This window comes from Chiloscyllium punctatum, chromosome 20 (genome assembly GCF_047496795.1).
Source record: "Chiloscyllium punctatum isolate Juve2018m chromosome 20, sChiPun1.3, whole genome shotgun sequence".
NCBI classification, from domain to species: domain Eukaryota; kingdom Metazoa; phylum Chordata; class Chondrichthyes; order Orectolobiformes; family Hemiscylliidae; genus Chiloscyllium; species Chiloscyllium punctatum.
The window spans coordinates 57,914,112-57,926,755 of NC_092758.1; positions in this window are offsets into that span (position 1 = coordinate 57,914,112).

The following is a 12,644-nucleotide window of genomic DNA, read 5'->3' on the forward strand; positions in this document are numbered from 1 at the left end:
AGGGAGACCAGAATTGCATGCAGTATTCCAAAAGAGGCTGAACCAATGCACTGTACAACCACAACATGACCTCTGAACTCCTATACTCAATAAAGGCAAGCATACCAAATGCCTTCTTCACTATCCTATCTACATGCAACTCCACTTTCAAGGAAGTATGAATGTGCACTCTAAAGTCTCTTTGTTCAACAACACTCTCTAGAACTTTACCATTAAGTGTATAAGTCCTACTCTGATTTGCCTTTCCAAAATGCAGCACCTCACATTTCTCTAAATTAAACTCTATGTGCTACTCCTCTGCCCATCTGATCAAGATCGCATTTTACTCTGAGGTAACTTCCTTCGCTGTCCACTAAACCTCCAATTTTGGTGTTATCTGCAATCTTACTAACCATTTCTATGTTCACATCTAAATCATTTATATAAATAACAAAAAGCAATGGACCCAGCACTGATCATTGTGGCATGTCACTGGTCACAGGCCTCCAGTCTGAAAGGCCAGCCTCCACCAGTTCTACATGCACGTAGCTAGTTGTCCCTTTAATCTTGTAATCTAAACATGCTAACCAGTCTACCATGTAGAACCTTGTTGGACATCTTACGAAGTCTATATACATTAAATCCACTGCTCTGCCCTCAACAATCCTCTTCATTACTTTTTCAAAATGCTCAGTCATGTCAGTGAAACATGATTTCCCATGCACAAAGCCATGTTGACTATCCCAAATCATGATGTGGAGATGCTGATATTGGACTAAGGTAGACAAAGTTAAAAATCACACAACTCCAGTTCATAGTCCAACAGGCTTATTTGGAAGTACAAGCTTTTGGAGCACTACTCCTTCAGCAAGTAGCAAGTGGGGCAGAATCATAGAATTTATAGTAAAAGATCAAAGTGTCATACAATTGATGTGATGTATTGAACAAACCTAGATTGCTGTTAAGCCTTAATCGCTTAGAATGGGGATACAGGATTTGATTCATTAATGTGTAAATCTCAGAACTTCTTTCAAGTCACATCCCCAAGACAATTTAAGATTTTGAAAGAAAGATGCTGTCTCAGGTCTGACAATGCATTAAAGGTGTGAGGTTAAAGTTTGTCAGTATTCCAACTTTGAGTCAGACTGGTTCTATTTCCAAAGTAGGAATTTATAAAATGTTACATGGATTGACAGCCTACAGATTGTATGCTTTTTGAACAAAATAAAATGTATCTGCAAATATAAATCTATAAATGCAAATTCACCTCATAGATGTGTGTGTGTGTTTGTGAGAGAGTGTGAATTTTTGTGTATCCATGTGAATGTATGCGTATGTGCATGTGTGTGTGCTTGATAGAATGTGAGCACGAGTATAATGGCGTATATGCCTGTGAGAGGGTGTGCACATGAGTGTGGGGTGTGGGTTGTGTGTGTGTATGTGTGTGTGTGTCTGAGAGAGCATGTATATGAGAGACAGTCTGTGTGAGTGTGGTCATGTGTAAGGGTGTGTGTGTGTATGTTTGCTTGTGAGTGAGTGTGTGTGAGGGTGTATAATGTAGTGGGGTCACCTGTAGTGTGACATGAACCCAAGGTCCTGGATGAGATCATCCTCATGTGTACCGAACTTGGCAGTCAGCCTCTGATCAGCCACTCTGTGTTGTTGCATATCCCAAAGTCCGCCTTGGAGGATGGTCACCCGAAGAACCAAAGCCAAATGTCTTTAACCACAGAAGTGTTCCCCGGCTAGTAGGGAACACCCCTGTCTGCCAGTTGTTGCGTGGTGTCTACTCATCTGTTGTCGTAGTTTCTGCTTGGTCTCGTCAACGTACCATGCCTCAGGGCATCCTTGCCTGCAGTACGTAAACTAGACAATGTTGGCCAAGTCACATGAGTACCTGCCACGCACTGATTATCTTGGGAATACGACTTGAAAGAAGTTCCGGGATTTACATATTAAAGGTTTAACATCAATCTAGATTTGTTCAATACATTGCATCAATTGTAAGACACTTTGATCTTTTAAAATAAATTCTGTGTCCTATGATCCTGGCCCACTAGCTACCTGATGAAGGAGCTGTGCTCTGAAAGCTTGTACTTCCAAATGAACCTGTTGGACTATAACCTGGTGTTGTGTGATTTTTAACTTTATCCCTAATTAGCTCTTGCCTTTTCAAATACATTTCCCTCAGGATTCCCTCTAACAACTTGCCCACACCGATGTCAGGCACAATGGTCTATAGTTCCCTGGCTTTTCCTTACCACCTTTCTTAAATAGTGGCACCACAGTCACCAACCTCCAGTCTTCCGGCACCTCATCTGTGGCTATCAATGATACAAATATCTGAGCAAGGGGCCCAGCAATCACTTCCTCAGCTTCCCACATAGTCCTAGTGTACACCTGACCAAATTCTGGTGATTTATCCACCGTTATGTATTTTAAGACATCTAGCACCTTCTACTCCAGAGTCAGACATTTTTCAAAATGTTGCTGTCTATGTTCCCACATTCTATGTCTTCCATGTCCTTCTCCACAGTAAACACTATGCAAAATACTCAAAATGTATCTCCCCTTCTCCTGTGGTTCCACACATAGGTGGCCTTTAATGGGCTCCATTTTCTCCCTAGTTACCCTTTTGACCTCTGTTGAAAACCAGCATCCTATAAGCCTTCTTTAACACCATAGCTACATTCGGGACCTACGAACATGCAATTCAAGGTCCCTCACTTCCAGTACCCCTCTCAATATCCTCCCTGTTGCTATGTATTCCCTTACTTTGTTTCCCCTCTCCAGACTTTTATGCTTCTCGAGACTGAATTCCATTTACCACCTCTCTATCTACTCAATTCAACCATTGATATTATCCTGGAGTTAACAGTCATCCTCTCAACCATCACTCACATGGCCACAATGCAGCAAAGGAGCTACCACCGGTAACTGCTTTCCATTCACATGAACAAAAGCATGCATCAACTATTCCTCTTTGTTTGTTGACACTGAGTCCATTTTGGATGCAATTGGTCACATTCCTCAGTATCCAGTTTATTTTTCTAACTTTAGGAAAGGCTATCATAAGTTTTGCACATACAGAGTACTGGTTATGGAGGATATACGGGGTCCATATTTCAAAGGATATGGAGGGAAAATGGGGACCTTGGTGGATACATAGGGTTTGGAGAGGGCATTTGGGGATAATGTAGAACACATGTTAAGGATATGAAGGATGCATGGGAGCATGGAAACACCATGGTTGATGGGTTGAGGAGGCAATAAGTAAGGCCTAGAAGGCCGAAGAACTGTTACAGTACTTGGATAATATTCCAGCAAATGGAGGCACACCTTCTAACTGACCAACTTCAGCATCCACCCAACACTATTCCCAACTTGGACATGACCTGGAAAGCTGCAACCATGATTCCAGTCCTCCCACAAAGGTCTGCATGAATGAGCTGACTTTCAGAAGCTGGGAACACATCTTAAGGAAGTTTCCTAATTATCACTTTACAACTTTAGCATAGGTACAGACCAATAGGGGATCAGAAGCAGGCTATTTAGCCCATCTAGCTGGCTCTGCCATTCTAGATCATGGCTGATCATCTACATCAACACCATTTTCTTATGCTATCCCCAAATCTCTTGATGTAATTAGTACCAAAAATCTAGTATCATAGAATAATGCAGCATAAGAAAAGGTAATTCACTCCATTGTACCAGTGCTGTCTCTTTGGATAATCCCATTTTACTGCTCTTTGATGTTTCCTTTGAACATACTAAATGATTGAGCTTTCAAATCCCTGGAGCAGAAAATTCCGAAGTTTCACTTCCCTTTAAATGAAAAAGTTCTTCAAGATTTCACTGCTAAATGACTTGTCTCTTATTTAGAACTATGAGCCAAACCTATTAGGTGTATGATCAAGTTGGCACTGGTGAAGTTTGTGGCATAGAGTGAGAAATCTAACATGGCCTATCTAGACATTGGGAGCATCTTGCTGCAGCTTTTGTGCGTTGAACAAGCAGTCAGTCAAGTTTCTCACTAGGCTTTTGTGAGTTGCCAAGTAAGGGTATTATTGCTTGTTAGACACATTATTAATGACCCATCTCAGCTCATAATTATTCAGCTTCCGATCTTACCAAACGCGCCAACAAAGCTAGACATTGAGAATTCTCAATATGGAAATCAAAGTAGCTTCCTGATGACTTCACTTTGCCAATTTCTCCAAAGACTTCCATGTTGATGAGCAGACAACAAAACTAACGTTGATGGTGAGCTGGGAAGTGAAAGGGGTAGAGCATGAGCTTTGATGGCAAGTAGGTAGTTACAGAGATAGAGTGAATATCAGATATTGGAGAAAAGCTACATTGGCAATGTGAAGAAAGTCATTGACTTTCTTCTTACATGGCCAGACTGAGACTGCCCTGTTACTGGTGGCAAGCTTGGATCAGGCTGGCATGAGCTGGCATCACAGTCACCACTGCAGCTCCTGGAAAAAAAAGAGGACATCACACATCTGATCCATTCTATCCACCAGGCATTCCAAATCCTTGCCCAAAACAAGGGAGTCAATTTCACCTTTTCTGCCATGTCTGGTGAAAATGTTAGGAACTGTGCAGGATGCTGTGTTTTAGTGGGCATCCATTAAATGTTGTACCAGGAATGATATGTGGTTAAATGGGGATCGATTCAGACGTATGGGCTTGCAGAGCGGAAGAGTGGTTAGTTACAGAGATAGATTTAGTAAGATGTGGCAAGAAAGAACTAAGTCTCATATCCCTCCAAAATCCTCAATGCAGCTTGCATTTAGCCAACAAACATAAGATTCAACAGTTAGTCTCTTGGTTATAGATCATCATCTTTCTTCTTCTCAGCACCCGCCTCTTACCCCCAGATAAGAGATAGATCCTTTCTGCATCTTACACTACCCATCCCCCTATCTCCACCCCTCAGCTAAGGTACAACAATTCAGAAGCTGAAGTAATTGTAATTCACCAAGGCCATGCATATGTCTGCTTATCCATATGTCTTGTCATATACATGCTTTAATTACCTTCAGGCCTGACTATTCTCATACACTCTTGACCAGCACCCCCATCTACCCTTGGCATAATTGAAAACTCTGCTGGCTATGTCCTAATTTGCATTCTGTTCTCTTCACAAATGACCTATGAACAAGTAGATAAGCATTGACTCCTAGTTAATCAACTCCTCAATTAAAAACCTCTCATCCCTTTTTTGAAATCCTTCCAAGGCACCCCTTTGTTTGTAATCTCTGTCAGCTCTACAGCTAATTCGAGCCTCATAAAACACCAATATTTTATTTTCTCTGTCATTGTTGACAGTGCTTTTGTTTGTTTTGGATCTGAACTCTGGAATGACCTCACTACACCTCACCGCCTATCTGCCTTATTTTCCTCTTTTAAGACACTCTTTGTAACCCACACTTTTGGTATCTCTCTAATGTGGCTAAGTGACATTTGTTATTGTTCATGATCTTATAATAGGTTTCAGGACATTTCATTATCATAAATGCACATAAGTTAATGTGACTGTTCCTTTTGTTAAAGTAGGTTTTAGGATTGATCTCTGTAATGACATCAAATATATTTATAGTTTCTGTTTGTTCAGGAAGGATTTATATTAACATAAAGATTCCTTTTATTGTTCAAGACTGTAAAATAACAAGTGTAAAAAAAGTGCTTGCGAATTAAACTGTATCAACATGGGAAGTACCACTTTAAGAGAACTGAAGAGATCAATGCTGGAGTCATTCATGTTTACAGTGAGATGTATTATTTAGAGAAGGCAGCAGCCAAAAGCAAAATGCAATTACATATGAGAAACCTAACTCTGAGCAATTGCTGTCGTGTTCACTTGAAACTTTGAGATGCAATGCATATTAACTAGGAAGGTATACTGATTTTGTAAGGGGGTTACATTTCAGATAAGCCAGAATGATACTAGGGCTTAAATTATTAAAGCATGCGGTGGGGGGGATGTGTAACTACAGGGTTACCACTCATTTTGTCCCTGTATTTCCAGAATGGTAAAGATACGCCATTTTTAAAAATTTTAACCTACTTAACTAAACAACCTCTTCAGAGATTTTACAACACACCTCTGGTGCAGGTGGGTCTTGCACTGGGGCCTCCTAGTCCAGTGGTAAGGACATTACCTCAGAACCACAAGAGGTCCTAGAAGCACCAACATCAATATTTAGAAAATTGCACACAATCTGGGGTCAATTTCTGCCACATGCCATGACATGGAGAGACAAGGGCCTGGAGTTCAACTGTTGGAGACAGGACATCAAAAACTTCATCACTTTGGCTCAAGCACAAAATGCCAATGATAAGCTGCAGAGATGAGCTTTCAGGAATACACAAGCCTGACCACCCTGGCCGACCCATTGTCTCAGCATGCTCCTGCCCCACTGAACTCATCTCTACCTACCTTGAAACTGTCCTATCCCCCCTAGTCCAGGAACTCCCCACATTCGTTCGAGACACCACCCACACCCTTCACCTCCTCCAAGACTTCCATTTCTCTGGCCCCCAACGCCTCATCTTCACCATGGATATCCAATCCCTCTACACCTACAACCGCCATGACCAGGGCCTCCAAGCCCTCCATTTTTTCCTCTCCAGACGTCCCCAACAGTACCCTTCCACTGACACTCTCATTCGTTTGGCCGAACTGGTCCTCAACCTTAACAATTTCACCTTTGAATCCTCCCACTTCCTCCAGACCAAAGGCATAGCCATGGGCATACGTATGGGCCCCAGCTATGCCTGTCTCTTTGTTGGCTATGTAGAACAGTTGATCTTCCGTAATTACACCGGCACCACTCCCCACCTCTTCCTCCGCTACATTGATGACTGCATTGGCGCCACCTCGTGCTCCCGCGAGGAGGTTGAGCAATTCATCAACTTCACCAACACATTCCACCCTGACCTTAAATTTACCTGGACCATCTCTGACACCTCCCTTCCCTTCCTGGACCTCTCCATTTCCATTAATGATGACTGACTTGACACTGACATTTTTTACAAACCCACCGACTCCCACAGCTACCAGGATTACACCTCTTCCCACCCTACCTCTTGCAAAAATGCCATCCCGTATTCCCAATTTCTCCGCCTCCGCCGGATCTGCTCCCAGGAGGACCAGTTCCACCACAGAACACACCAGATGGCCTCCTTCTTTAGAGATCGCAATTTCCCTTCCCACATGGTTAAAGATGCCCTCCAACGCATCTCATCCACATCCCGCACCTCCACCCTCAGACCCCACCCCTCCAACCGTAACAAGGACAGAACGCCCCTGGTGCTCACCTTCCACCCTACCAACCTTCGCATAAACCAAATCATCCGCCGACATTTCCGCCACCTCCAAACAGACCCCACTACCAGGGATATATTTCCCTCTCCACCCCTTTCCGCCTTCCGCAAAGACCGTTCCCTCCGCGACTACCTGGTGAGGTCCACGCCCCCTAACAACCCACCCTCCAATCCTGGCACTTTCCCCTGCCACCGCAGGAACTGTAAAACCTGCGCCCACACCTCCTCCCACACCTCTATCCAAGGCCCTAAAGGAGCCTTCCACGTCCATCAAAGTTTTACTTGCACATCCACTAATATCATTTATTGTATCCGTTGCTCCCGATGCAGTCTCCTCTACATTGGGGAGACTGGGCGGCTCCTAGCAGAGCGCTTTAGGGAACACCTCGGGACACCCGCACCAATCAACCACACCGCCCCATGGCCCAACATTTCAACTCCCCCTCCCACTCTGCTGAGGACATGGAGGTCCTGGGCCTCCTTCACCACCGCTCCCTCACCACCAGACGCCTGGAGGAAGAACGCCTCATCTTCCTCCTCGGAACACTTCAACCCCAGGGCATCAATGTGGACTTCAACAGTTTCCTCATTTCCCCTTCCCCCACCTCATCCTAGTTCTAAACTTCCAGCTCAGTAACTGTCCCCTTGACTTGTCCGGACTTGTCCTACCTGCCTATCTTCTTTTCCACCTATCCACTCCACCCTCTCCTCCTTGACCTATCACCTTCATCCCCTCCCCACTCACCCATTGTACTCTATGCTACTTTCTCCCCACCGCCACCCTCCTCTAGCTTATCTCTCCATGCTTCAGGCTCACTGCCTTTTTTCCTGATGAAGGGCTTTTGCCCAAAACGTCGATTTCGAAGCTACTTGGATGCTGCCTGAACTGCTGTGCTCTTCCAGCACCACTAATCCAGTTTCAGGAATACAAGTCTGACATGGAGGGAGCAGCTGTGATACATCCCTTTGTTTGAATGGTGAAAGTGGGATTCGGCAGAGATCACACTGGTTGTGAAAGTGAACAGATGGCTCTCACCCTGTCTCCCTCTCTCTTTCTGTAACCTTCCATCTAAGTTTTGAGTCCTATCCTGCAAGCAGACAGACACCTACTACAAAAGAAAATCTTGGAATATTTATAGCACCATTTTAGAAGGAAATGGGCAATATTACCCAAGACTTTTGGACAACGGCCCCAGCTGAGAGCTAAAGTGTATCTTTACTGATAATTTTTGCCATTAACTTTATTCACATTTTACCATAACCAGTATTAACTTTATACTTTGCATTCTTGAGTTTGAGTGTGCATTTTGTAAAACATTTGTGGAACATGTGATTTTTTAATGACACTTATTAACATGTTTTTACTAGCTTCACCTGTGTATTTTAATACAATAAATCTAATTCCTAACTTGCTTCACTCAAGAAAACTTTTGACTTGGTTTGGCTGCAAACATGTAAATGATGCTGAATTGACAGTACCTCACTTTTTTTTTAAATTCCAAGCTCTGATATGATCATGGAAGGATTAGAAGGTAGTTGATTTATTTAATCTTGTCCCCACTCTCACTTGGTTGTAATACTCGATTGCAGTAATGAATAGAAGAATGTTGGACAATTATGTCATGCTCTCATTGACTACCATCACCAGCAATAGTATTTAGCTTATCTCTTCACATCTTTTGAAAGGAAATATATTTGAAATATCCCAGGGGCTGATCAGCATCTGACAAAGGGAAAGTCACATTAATGTTACATAGGATTCTGAATCAACACACAGTTCTGAGGACCTTTTGATGATTGTGACTCACTCATATCCTGCTTGACACTACTTAGAAATTGCCCAACTAAAATTGCTCTGTAATCATATCCTCAATTAACTAATCCTCTGCCTGCCTCCAGGCAGCCATGGGTTCTGAGACAGACGTGACAATGAATCATAACCTTCCTAGCTTCCTGAGCACGCTTTAAGCATGAGAGAATTTCTTCACATAATCTTTAAAAATAAGAGCTCTACATTCAGGATTTAGAGCCTCAATTATATAATAATGGGAAAGCATAGGTTCAAGCTAGCCTAAGGCATTGGTCTGACCTAGACTGATCCAATGTTCTGATAGGAGTCCTTGTCCAAATTGAATAAGCTGCTGATATAGGAGGAGATGGCTATGGGGTGGGAATAGACACAGGCAGAGTTGAACCTCAACTAAACAAATGATACAAAGAAACGATTATCTGTGATGTTGAGATTTGAAAATATTCAAAAGGATAATTAAATTGTCTAGAGCTATTTAGGATATTGTGCCAATGCCTTAAGTGAATATTATAAATTATTTGACATTCTGAATGTTCTGCAATAATGCTGAGGACATGGACCGACACATAGACCCATCAAGGAGACAGAGGGTGGAGGGTTGCTTTTCAGACTAGAGCCCTGTGACCAGCAGTATGCCACCACAATTAGTGTTGGGTCCACTGCTTTTCATCATTTATAAAAATATTTGGATGTGAACAAACGAAGTATAGTTAGTAAATTTGTAGATGACACCAGATTGAAAGTTAGTGGGTAGTGAAGAAGGTTAGCTCAGAGTACAAGAAAAACTTGATCAGATGGGCCAATGGACAGGGAATTAGCAGATGGAGTTTAATTTAGATAAATGCGATATGCTGCATTTTGAAAAGGCAAATCAGAGCAGGACTTCTACACGCAGTGCTGAAAATGTGTTGCTGGAAAAGCGCAGCAGGTCAGGCAGCATCCAAGGAGCAGGAGAATTGACGTTTCGGGCATGAGCCCTTCTTCAGGAATGAGGAAAGTGTGCCAAGCAGGCTAAGATAAAAGGTAGGGAGGAGGGACTTGGGGGAGGGGCGCTGGAAATGTGATAGGTGGAAGGAGGTTAAGGTGAGGGTGATAGGCCGGAGTGGGGGTGGGGGCGGAGAGGTCAGGAAGAAGATTGCAGGTTAGGAAGGTGGTGCTGAGTTCGAGGGTTGGGACTGAGACAAGGTGCGGGGAGGGGTAATGAGGAAACTGGAGAAATCTGAGTTCACCCCTTGTGGTTGGAGGGTTCCTAGGCGGAAGATGAGGCGCTCTTCCTCCAGCCATCGTGTTGCCATGCTATGGCGATGGAGGAGTCCAAGGACCTGCATGTCCTTGGTGGAGTGGGAGGGGGAGTTGAAATGTTGAGCCATGGGGTGGTTGGGTTGGTTGGTCTGGGTGTCCCAGAGGTGTTCTCTGAAACGTTCCGCAAATAGACGGCCTGTCTCCCCAATATAGAGGAGGCCACATCGGGTGCAGCGGATGCAGTAAATGATGTGTGTCGAGGTGCAGGTGAATTTGTGGTGGATATGGAAGGATCCCTTGGGGCCTTGGAGGGAAGTAATGGGGGAGGTGTGGGCGCAAGTTTTGCATTTCTTGCGATTGCAGGGTAAGGTGCCAGGAGTGGTTGTTGGGTTGGTGGGGGGTGTGGACCTGACGAGGGAGTCACGGAGGGAGTGGTCTTTTCAGAACGCTGATAGGGGAGGGAAGGGAAATATATCCCTGGTGGTGGGGTCCGTTTGGAGGTGGCGGAAATGATGACGGATGATACGATGTATACACCTCCCCCCTTACTTCCCTCCAAGGCCCCAAGGGATCCTTCCATATCCACCACAAATTCACCTCCACCTCCATACATATCATTTACTGCATCCGCTGCACCCGATGTGGCCTCCTCTATATTGGGGAGACAGGCCGCCCATTTGCGAAACGTTTCAGAGAACACCTCTGGGACACCCGGACCAACCAACCCAACCACCCCGTGGCTCAACACTCCAACTCCCCCTCCCACTCCACCAAGGACATGCAGGTCCTTGGACTCCTCCGTTGCCAGACCATAGCAACACGACAGCTGGAGGAAGAGCGCCTCATCTTCCGCCTAAGAACCCTCCAACCACAAGGGATGAACTCAGATTTCTCCAGTTTCCTCATTCCCCCTCTCCGCACCTTGTCTCAGTCCCAACCCTCAAACTCAGCACCACCTTCCTAACCTGCAATCTTCTTCCTGACCTCTCCGCCCCCACCCCCACTCCGGCCTATCACCCTCACCTTAACCTCCTTCCACCTATCGCATTTCCAACGCCCCTCCCCCAAGTCCCTCCTCCCTACCTTTTATCTTAGCCTGCTTGGCACACTTTCCTCATTCCTGAAGAAGGGCTCATGCCCGAAACGTCGATTCTCCTGCTCCTTGGATGCTGCTTGACCTGCTGCGCTTTTCCAGCAAAACATTTTCAGCTCTGATCTCCAGCATCTCAGTCCTCACTTTCTCCTTCTACACACAGTGGTAATGTCCTGGGGAGTGTTTCTAAACAAAGAGACAGTAGAAAGCAGGTTCATAGTTTCTTGAAAGTGGAAAAGACAACCACCTTGATTTTTACCACATCTACAACCTTAACCATTCAATCCCTTCATCATCTGCACATAATGGCTGTAATATTAAAGATCAATAAGCTATACTGCAACTGCATGGCAAAACTGTTTCATCAGCACCTTCCAAACACAAGATCTCTACTGCCTAGAAGAGAGACAGCAAGTGCATGGAAGCACTAAACACAAAGTCACACATGCATCTTGATATAGAAATATGATCCCAGCTGATGATAATATTGGACAAGATTATAACAGAAATTTTACTTTTGCAGTTTACAGTTGTGGAACATATTCACATGAGGCTGCCAAAATACAGTAACAAAATAAAATAAAGTAACAGTTTATCATACAAAATAAAACAAAAAAACTAAATATGTATGTAAAAGATGAAATACCTTAAATAGCAAAAAGAAAAAGAAGCATTCAACCTTTTTTTCAGCATGATCCTTTACATACACTCAACTCCAGTGAAGCTTAACCTTACTATTTCTAACTTAACTGACTCTTTTCTGGCTCTGCCGAGCTAAAGACTTCCTTCTCATTCTGACAATCTGGACATCTTTCCAGGTCTCAGAACCTTGAGATTAGTGCAAACTACCCATACAGCAATTAACTCGAGACATTTAGCATTTAAATAAGATTCTATTTTTTGGAAATTAAGTCAATGCACAATGACTTCCTAATGTTTTATTTTAAAAAGGACACTTGCACAGAATTGAAAAATCACTTACAAATTTACTTTCCTAAATGGTAACAATATACTACAAATCTACCCACAATATATGCTTCACTGTCTGGGTCAAGGTCCCGGAATTCTCTCTCTTACAGCACTGTAGACTGCAGCAGCTCAAGTGGTGGCTTACCTCAATCTATTTAAGGGTAATTCAAGTTAAACAACGAATATTAATTTTTACCAGCAATGCTTATATCCCCT